The sequence below is a fragment of the Aotus nancymaae genome, unplaced genomic scaffold (genome assembly GCF_030222135.1).
Source record: "Aotus nancymaae isolate 86718 unplaced genomic scaffold, 86718_ANA_hifiasm-v0.15.2.pri h1tg000027l, whole genome shotgun sequence".
Lineage (NCBI taxonomy): Eukaryota > Metazoa > Chordata > Mammalia > Primates > Aotidae > Aotus > Aotus nancymaae.
This window is the reverse complement of record NW_026988440.1, coordinates 699,348-709,192: the sequence shown is the minus strand read 5'-3', so window position 1 is coordinate 709,192 and position 9,845 is coordinate 699,348. Positions and strand designations below refer to the sequence as shown.

General features: G+C 49.3%; 1 long non-coding RNA gene and 1 pseudogene across 1 annotated transcript; both read right to left on the bottom strand.

The window, feature by feature from the left end:
* Positions 1 to 1,940: 1,940 nt before the first annotated feature.
* LOC105728063 (class I histocompatibility antigen, Gogo-C*0203 alpha chain-like) lies at positions 1,941 to 6,126 on the bottom strand (annotated as a pseudogene).
* Positions 6,127 to 6,473: 347 nt separating this feature from the next.
* On the bottom strand, positions 6,474 to 9,534 carry LOC135276614 (uncharacterized). The gene is made up of 3 exons (XR_010344157.1): positions 9,319 to 9,534; positions 7,033 to 7,074; positions 6,474 to 6,877 (listed from the first exon to the last, which is right to left on the bottom strand). It is a non-coding gene; the product is annotated as an uncharacterized LOC135276614 (long non-coding RNA).
* Positions 9,535 to 9,845: the final 311 nt, after the last annotated feature.

The window sequence follows — 9,845 nt, the reverse complement described above, 5'->3', positions numbered from 1 at the left end:
GAGGTGACAGAGAGAGGCTGGAACTATGCAGAGTGTATTTTAGAGAGAATGGCTGAGTGGCAGTAATGATGAACAGTTTCCAGATACAGCAGTGACATCTGTCCTAGCCTCAGGGTCCAGTGTCCAGCACCAGGGTGTCAGAGGTGTGAGCAGTGGCATCTGTACTCAGCAGCAGGGGCAGTTGTTCCCAGGAAGGACCAGATCAAGAGTGGGCTGTGGATTCTGTTCCTGGATGTATAGTTTCCAGCAGGGTTCTGTGGCCTTCCCCACCACAAAATTAGCCCCCAATACCAGATATATTACTTCATGTGTAAATTAGAGAAATTTGTTTTCCATAGTTTGCTCTAAGAAGTGAGTGAGAAATCAGTGTGTGGCCCAGTGTCAGAGAGCAGCATTCAGAGGTGTTCTTTGTGTGAGAGCCACATCCGGAATTGTCTACCTGGCCTCTACCCCATGGTGGAGATATCAACAGGGAATATCACATCTCATAACTGATTATATACATCCTCCCTTTTCTTTCTGAGAGAAAAATCATCTTTTAAACAAGATTTAAAATCCTAATCCACCCACCCACCCTGGGCACTCTCTGATCTCTGATCTCAGTGGTTCCCAATCTGGCTGAGCAACAGGATTGCTGGTGGGGCTTAGAAAATCCTCAGGCCACTCCCCAGAACCCCTGTCTCACAGTATTATGCACAAGACTGAGGAATAATTTATATAACAAGCCCGACAGGTAAGGTTGATGCACAGACATGTGGGATCCTCATGTTCTTGCTGCTCCAAGTGTGATCTGGAGACCAGCAGCAGGAGCTCCAGCCTTGTCATAAATCCAAGGTCTCTTGCTTGATTCCAGACTTCCTGGATCTCAGCACCACGTCCAGGTGATTCCTGTGCACATGGGAGGTCCTTGTCTAAGTGTCCTCCAGGCATGGGGTCAGAACTGTGCAGTCTGCTCTGGGTGTGGTCTGATCAGACCCCTTAGAACTGGAGGTCCAGGTTTCAGTCCTTGCCCTCATTCTTTTCCACAGTCACTCCCTTGTTGCCCTCATCCAAGCTTGAGGTTTTAAGTATCATTTATATGGTGTGACATCTTAAATCTATTTCTCCAGGCCAGTCCTTTCCCCTAAACTCTGGATTGTCTGTCCAACTGCCACCCTGGCTCCCTCACCTGCATTCCTAGGAGACATCTCCTCCACTGAGTGCCTGGGATGCCCCCTCCTCAGCATGCTCCTGCCAGAGTCCCCCCATCTCCACTGATAGCAGCTCTGCCCTTCTACTTACTCATTTACAACCGTGGGTATCCTTGATTCTTCTTTCTCACACCACAGATACAATCCATTGGCAAATGCTGTGAGTCCATCTTCAAATGCATCCAGAATCCCCTCATGTCCCACTATTTCCACTGCTCACACCCCAGTCAAGGTAACGACATCTCTAGCCTGGAATACTGCGCTCGCTTCTTACTGTTTTGCCTTCTGCTTCCCTTGTCCCTCACCTCTCGATTCCATCCTCAGCATAGCAGTCATAGATCCTTTTAAAAGAGACGTCATATAATGTCCTTCTGCTCAAAACTGTCCTCTAACTCCCATCCCACTCAGAGCACAGGTCAGATCCAACCCCACTGACATCAAGCCCACCTGCTGTGGCCGTACCTCTGACCTCATCTAGTTTCTCTCTGTCCAGCCTTCCTGGCCTCTTTGCTCTTCTGGGAACACAGACACCTTCCTGCTCTAGAGCATTTGCCCTGGAGGTTCCCCTGCCTGGAAAGAACTTCCCCAGACATCTTCATGGACACTCACATGTCCCTCAACTCTTTCCTCAACGGTCACCTTTGCAACGTGGTGCACACTGACCACACAGCACAACAGCCACCTTCCCTGTCCCCACTCTTCTCACCCTGGATCACTTGCCTCACTGCACTTACCACCTTCTAGCACTTTCTTTCCTTACTCTGGTTATAGTGTATCTATTGTCTGCCTCTTCCCACTGGAACATATGCTACAAAAGGCCGGAGATTTTTCTGATTTTACTTCAGCGATGTTCCCCAGATGCCGAACGATTCAAATGCAGGTGAATGAATGATCACTGTAGAGCACCTCCTATTCCAGACAGGATCTTTATTAGCATAGAGTCAGGCCAAGTGCTGTTTTGTGGCAGCTACAGCACAAGGTGCCCTCACACTGACATCCAGGCCGCCTGTGCTTTTCTCAGCAGTGTTGCTTGTGTCCTCCCTCCCCCACCCTCCTCCCACACCAACCCCCACACACACTGCAGCACACAACCAGGTATCTCTCTTCAGGAAAGAACAATTCTAGACTATGAACCCAATTTTACAATCAAATAAGAATCTAAATTACACAATGTTTTAGATTCATGAATTGGAGCCAGCACCACGATCACTAGAACCAGGGCAGGGAGAGAGGGCAGGAGAGCAGAGCAGAAGAGGAGCCCTAGAAGGAGGCAGGGAGCTAAATGGGTCTGAAAATTTGTCTCAGAAACACAGAGACTCCCATGTGCAGGGGCTGCCCTGGGTGATGTGTAATTCTCTGTGGTCACAGTTTTGCTGGACAAGTTTCCACTGAAGGGACCAGGACAGTGGAGCAGTTAAGCTGACCCAGCTGAGGACTGACCACAGAATGTCCATGATGGACTCAACAGCAGCTGGACACAGGCCCTGTCCACACTCGGCTCCTCACAGCCTTCTCCATCCCCACCTGCAACAGACTCAGCACAGCGAACATGCGGATTCTGCAAGTTCTCAGGTCTTCATTTCCTCTCTCAAATTTTAGGAATTGACTTATTTAATTAGCCCATCAACCTCAACATATTTGAGAAAACAAATTTATATTCAGATTCTTATTTTCAGTAGGGAAGTAAGAGTTTGCAGCTCAGTGCACCATGAAGGTGAGACAGAGATGGAGACACCCAGCCCCACCTCTCTGGAACAGGAAAGATGACTGGGGAGGGAACACAAGTCAGCGTGGGGAGAGGGGTCACGGTGGACACGGGGGTGGGCTGTCTCTCCACCTCCTCACATTATGCAAACAGGGACACAGACATATTCAGATGCCTTTGCAGAACGAGATGCCAGAGGCTCTTGAAGTCACACAGGGGAGGCGTGAAGAAATCCTGCATCTCAGTCACACACAAGGCAGCTGTCTCAGGCTACAGAAAATAGTCATGAACAAATTCAGGACAGTCATGGTACATCACTCTGAACAGCCCACCACACACTGGAAATGTCCCAGTCAAAGAATCCCCATTACCCAGTCCTGTCCCCTCTGCCTCTAACCCAGCCCACTTCAGACCCCCAGGGTCTCACCTTTACAAGCCAGGAGAGACACATCAGAGCCCTGGGCACTGTTGCTGCCTGGGGTGGAACAAAAACAGGACCTGGTCAGAGCCTGCGGGAGATGTGGGCCAGGAGGAATTATGGGTGGGTGAGCGCCTCCACATTCCCAGCCCCACCACTTATACACAGCCTGAGAATAGCTCCCTCTTTTTCCAGCTGTGGGAAGAAAATGTCCTGTGAAGGGACATGGCAGAGGCAGGGCCATGAGAGCTTGGAGGAAACTCCTAGTCTTGGATCCAAGAGAAGTTTCCAGAACTATGACAGACCCAGGACACGATCGGAAAACACAAGGAAAGCAGGTGTGGGTCCTAGACCAACCGCCCTCCTAAGGTTTGTCTTTAGAAGGGACCTTCCTCTGACTTCTGAATGCTGGGATCAGGACCCCATCACCACAATCATCAAAGTGACATCTGTCTTTCATCTGTTTTTCATTGTCACATGTACTTCACAAAAGAAAAAGTGCTGGCACATGGGGCCCCAGGCTGGGTTGGCCCATGTGTGGATGGTCCTTCCCAGTAATGAGGCAGGGAACACTTCTATCTGGGGCTTGAAACCCCAAAAGGGACAAGAAAACCCAGACCTCACTCCTCACCCCTTCTCTACCTGAGCTCTTCATCCTACACATCACAGCAGTGACCACAACTCTGATGATCACAGCTTCCAGGACAGCCAAGCCAGCAACTATGCCCACAATGAAGATGGTGGGCTGGGAATATGGCTCTGGAAAAGGAGGGGAAGGTGAGGGGCCCTGACACCAGGCCTCAGCCCTGACCCTGCTCAAGACTTCAGAAGGGCTCCTGCTTTCCCTGAGAAGAGACATGATACCCCAATTCCCCTCCTTACCCATCCCCCTCCTTACCCCATCTCAGGGTGAGGGGCTCCAGCAGCCCCTCGTGCTGCACATGGCACGTATATCTCTGCTCTTCTCCAGAAGGCACCACCACAGTCACCCACTTCTAGAAGTTTCCATCCCCTGATGGCCTGGTCTCCACAAGCTTGGTTTCCTGAGTGTGGTCCTCCCCATCCCGCTGCCAGGTCAGTGTGATCTCCGCAGGGTAGAAGCCCATAGCCCAGCACCTCAGGGTGGCCTCATGGTCAGAGATGGGGTGGTGTGTCACGTGTGTCTTTGGGGAGTCTGACAGGAAGTTAGAAAATTCAGGTACTTTGACTCTCTCATGAGACATCCCAGTAGCACCCATGTGACCATCCTGAGAATGGACAGGACTCCTGGAGTGTCAGAACTCAGATACCAGCCTGGACCCAGACACCTGGGATAATCTCCTATTCCGTGGAAAGTTCTAGTCTCTGAGGCAGGAACAGCGACTTCTGCTCCTGACCTGAATGGAGGCTGAGGAACTCAGAGAAGCCGGAATCAGACTTTCCAACACATTGAGTGTGAGGCAGAGAACAAGGCCTGAGAGAAAAAGTCACGGTGCCCAAGGCGGCTGCAGGGGTCAAAGTGGACCCCTGATCGGTATTCCAGGGACTGTCTTCCCCTCCGTTCCCTCAGAGACATCATCCCTTAATTGTCCTAGAGAGCAGAGGGGGCCCTGAGGAAACACAAGAAAACTTATGCCATTTTCCATTCAATAGAGGGCGATATTCTACCGCTGATCCCATTTCCCTCCCTTCCTCGCGGGAGGCCATCCCGCGAGATCTACAGGAGATGGGGAAGGCTCCCCACTGCTCGGGTACCTGCGCGCTGCAGCGTCTCCTTCCCGTTCTCCAGGTGTCTGCGGAGCCACTCCACGCACTCGCCCTCCAGGTAAGCTCTCGATCGCTCAGCCACGTTGGCTGCCTCCCACTTGCTCTGGGTGCTCTGAGCCGCCGTGTCCGCGGCGGTCCAGGAGCACAGGTCCTTGTCCATGGAGATGTAATCCTCGCCATCGTAGGCGAACTGGAGATACCCGCGTAGGAAGCCCCCGTCGGGCCCCACAACGCAGCCAAACATCCCCTGGAGGGTGTGAGACCCTGGCCTGGTCCCCGAGGTCAGCGCCGCCCACCGAGCAGCACCTCCCCGCCCGGACCAACCCGCGGGCATTTTGGCCTAGACTGAAAATGAACCTCGGTAAAGGCGCCTGGGGCTCTCCCCGGTGGAGGGTCTGGGCAGGTCCCGCAGCCTCGGGGTGGACCTCTACCCGGAGACTCGGGGGGGACCCGGGCTGTCCGTGGGGGATGGGGAGGGGTCGTGACCTGCGCTTCGGGCCGGGGTCACTCACCGGCCTCGCTCTGGTTGTAGTAGCCGAGCAGGGTCCGCAGGCTCACTCGGAAAGTCTGTGCCTTGGCCATGGCTCTCCGTGTCTCCCGGTCCCAATACTCCGGCCCCTCCTGCTCCACCCACGGCGCCCGCGGCTCCATCCTCGGACTCGCGGCGTCGCTGTCGAACCCCACGAACTGCGTGTCGTCCACGTAGTCCACGGCGATGAAACGGGGCTCCCCGCCGCCGGGCCGGGACATGGCGGTGCCGAAATACCTCATGGAGTGGGAGCCTGGGGACAAGGAGAGGCTGAGACCCGCCCGACCCGCCTCCCGGCGCGGCTTCCCGGGTCCTGCGCCCCCGCCGGGCGGGCCCCTCGCTCCTCTCCGCAGAAGCCATTCCCTCTTGACCCTGCACTCACCCGCCCTGGTCTCGGTCAGCGCCAGGGTCCCCGAGAGCAGCAGGAGGAGGGTTCGAGGCGCCATGACCCCAGCCTCGGTGTCTGAGGAAGAATCTGAGTCCCAGTGGGTACGTGGGGACTTTAGAACCCGGACCTCGATGACGCTGATTGTCTTCTCTAGAAACCCGACATCCAATGGGAATGGGAACTGGGGTCGCCTGGTGAGTATCCTGGAAGAAGGACCCAACACAGGTTGGGAGAAGTGGTGAAACACAGGGAAGTGAGGAATCCACAAAGCTGCTCCCCAATGCAGACGCGGCCCTTGGAACCTGACACCCTGAGACCCACGCCCAGGACCCGGAACTTTGTCCTAATCCCTCACAAGCCTCTTTGTCACACTGCCTGCATGAGTCCTGGCCAAGGATCTGTCTGCGGAAACCAGGGAGAGACAGAGACGCCAAGGCTGCGCCCAGCCCCTTCCCCTTCACTTCTCGTCCTGGAATCCCCGTCCCTGAACTGGACTCCCTGCCTCCCACTCCTTACCTCTCCCCTCGGACTCTTGTACAAGGAAACTCACCACGGGGAACTTGATGCCAGAGAGTAAGCTCGCCGTGGGAATGGAGGTGTAGAGACAGGGGTTTTCTCTCTAAACCTGGTGAAGTTTTGTCTGAAGGCACCAGACAGAGATTCTCATAGAGACCAGTTTCCTTTTTGTTTATTAATACACTAGGTAGCACAATACTGGTAATCCCTGAATGATTAGAATACCAATCTGTAAAAGATCTGTGTCAAAACAGCATTACAATTAAACTCTCAAAGGTCCTAAGTTTTACTGTCCCAGACTATGGATCTCTGACTCTGGATTGTTACATTTAAAATTACCTTCATTCCCTTGCTGGAGATTCCCCGCGTGAGTCCAGAACATCTCCTGAAGACAAAGAAGCAGTGGTCTGTTTGGGGAGGAGGGGCAAAGGAGGGACGGGGGGAGGGGGCTGGGGAGGTCAGGGAGGGATAACATGGGGAGAAATGCCAGATGTAGGTGAGGGGAGATGGATACAGCAAACCACATTGCCATGTGTGTACCTATGCAACAATCTTGCATGAGCTGCACGTGTACCCCAGAACCTAAAGTACAAAGAAAAAGAAAAAGAAAAAGAATCAGCAGCAGCACGGTTTGTTTCTGTATATTGCAACCGGGAGCCTGTAGTCAGCACCGCAAAGTTGTCAGTGCTCCATGCAGTCCCAATGCTCTTCACCAACACTAGAGCGCTGCCTGTTTTTGTGAATGATGCACATCCAAGCAGTGTACACACTGTATTTGGACACTTAGTATTTTTGTAACCGTTTTTTTTTTTTTTAATCTTAAGGAGGCTATTAGTTCTTAGGTAATCCTCCTAGGCTCTTCCACTGCTTTAGGATTCTTTTCTCTCTCCTTTTCCTCACCTCCTGCTTCTCCAGCCCTTCTCTCTGCCCCTGTCATCCCTCACATCCTCCTCTTCCCTTAGTCCCTGCCACCCCATCACTCCTGAATTGTGGCATTAACACCGTCGCTCACTTCCTGCCCTTGTCTGTTCTCCCCACAGTGCTCAGCCCTTCTGCTAATGTGATTCAGGTCGTGTCATTTCTTCCGTTACAATGGTTGGATTGTGGTCTACCACTTTGCTATTTGTTTTCAATTTGTCTCATGTCTCACAGTTTCCATTCCTCCTTTGCTACTTTCTTATGTGTCAAGGAAGCATTTTTTTGGTTATGGTTTTAATTCTCCCAGTGGCTTTTAGCTGTATTTCTTTACACTAATTTTTTATTGTTCTAAGAATGGAAACTCGATTCCTTGAGTTTTCACAGTGAAGTTGAGGTAATGTTAAACTACATCCAGCAAAATAAAGGAAACTTCAAATGGTATAGTGTCATTTAACCTATCATTATGCTATTGCTGTTGTATATATTACATCAATATACATTATAAACTCAATGATACAGTATAATAGTTTTCATTTTAGAAAAGCAGTCATACGCCTTCAGGAAATTAAGAAAACAAGTGTGTATGTGATATATGTATGTGCATCATTTATGTTGTTAATTGTTCCTTTCTGTGTATCTGGGTCACCATCTAGAATCATTTCCCTTCAGCCTGAAGAAATTCCTTTCAAATTATATGTAGTACAGAATGCCTAGGAAATGAATTTTATGGTTTTGATTATCTAAAAATGTCTTTATTTTTTGACTTCTTCCCTGGCCCCCCTTTTATTATTTATTTATTTATTTTTGCTTATTAGGGCATTTACATATAAAAAAAATTCACCAGTTTTAGCTGTGCTTTTTGGTGAATATTGGTAATTATTTGTAGTCGTGTGACTACCACACTGCCCAGTAGAGAAACACCAGATGCAAAGAACCCCCTGCTAGGCTCCTCCACTGTTTTAGAGTCCTTTCCCCTACTCCTTTTCCTCACCTCGTGCTTCCCCAGCCCTTCTTTCTGCCCCCTCATCCCTCACACCCTTCTGTCTCCTTAGTTCCCACCACCCAGTCACTCCAGAATTGTGGCCTGTAGAGAACAGTTTCTTTTCCCTAAAAACTTTCTTTCTGTCCCTTTCTATTCAATCCTTGCTTCCCACTCTAACTCCTTCCCTTCACTCTACCACTGCTTTGCTTTCTGTCACTGCAAAAGTGAAATTTCTAGAATATGTGATGTAGTCCTTTGGTCTCCACTTAGTATAACAATGTTTGAGATGATGCCATTCATTCATTTTTGTTGCTGAGAGGCTGCTGAGTATTGCTGGAATCGCAGTTTATTCATTGGTTTCTCTATTCTCCAGTTGACAGACATGCGATTACTCCAGTTAGTGTTTGTTATTAATGAAACCGCTATAAATAACTGCTTACAAGTGTAATTTTACATTTTTAATTCTTTTGGATAAATAGATATTTGTGGGATTGCTGGGTCATGTGGTAATGGATAGGTAGCTGTATAAGAAATTGCCAAACCACTTTACAAATTGGCTGCAACATTTTTTGCATTCCCACCAGCAATATCAGACATTCTATTTTTTCCATCTTCTTGCCAGTATTTAGACTTACCATATGTCTTTTTAACTTTACCTATTCCAGGTGATGTGTGGTGGTTTCTCATTGTGGTTTCAACTTTCACTTCTTTGATGACTAGTATTGTTTGCTATCTTTTCATGTTCATCTAAGTGACTTATTACACATATTTTATGAACTATTTTGCAAATTCAGGGATTAATTCCAGAGACTTTTTCAGAATTTCCTAGTGTTTTCTACATATGCAATTAAGCTGGTGACAAAGAAAGACATTTATTTCTTTCTTTCCTATCCATTGATATTTTTCCTTTAAAAAATTATGCTTACTTGGTAGAGTTGAGGTCTCACCATCAGGCTGGTCTCAGACTCCTGAACTCAAGTGATTCTCCCACCTCAGCCTCCAGAAATATAGTGATTACAGGCATGAGCCATCATGCCCGGTTCTTCTATTGGTCTTTTATTTCATTTTCTTGCCATATTGCACTGGTTAGGATGCCTGCTAGGTGTTTAAGCAAGAATGATGAGAGCTCACATGTTTGTTTACAAGAAACTTAAACAAATTTACAAGAAAAAAAACAGCCCCATTAAAAAGTGGGCAAAGGATATGAACAGACACTTCTCAGAAGAAGACATTTATGTGGCCAAGACACATATGGAAAAAAAGCTCCACATGACTGATTGTTACAGACATACAAAACAAACCACAATGAGATACCGTCTCTCACCTGTCAGAATGGCAACTATTAAAAAGTCAAGAAACGATAGACGCTGGCAAGTCTACAGAGAAACAGGAACACTTACAGTGTTGGTGGGAATATAAACTAGTTCTGTTGTGGAAGAATTTCACCTGACAA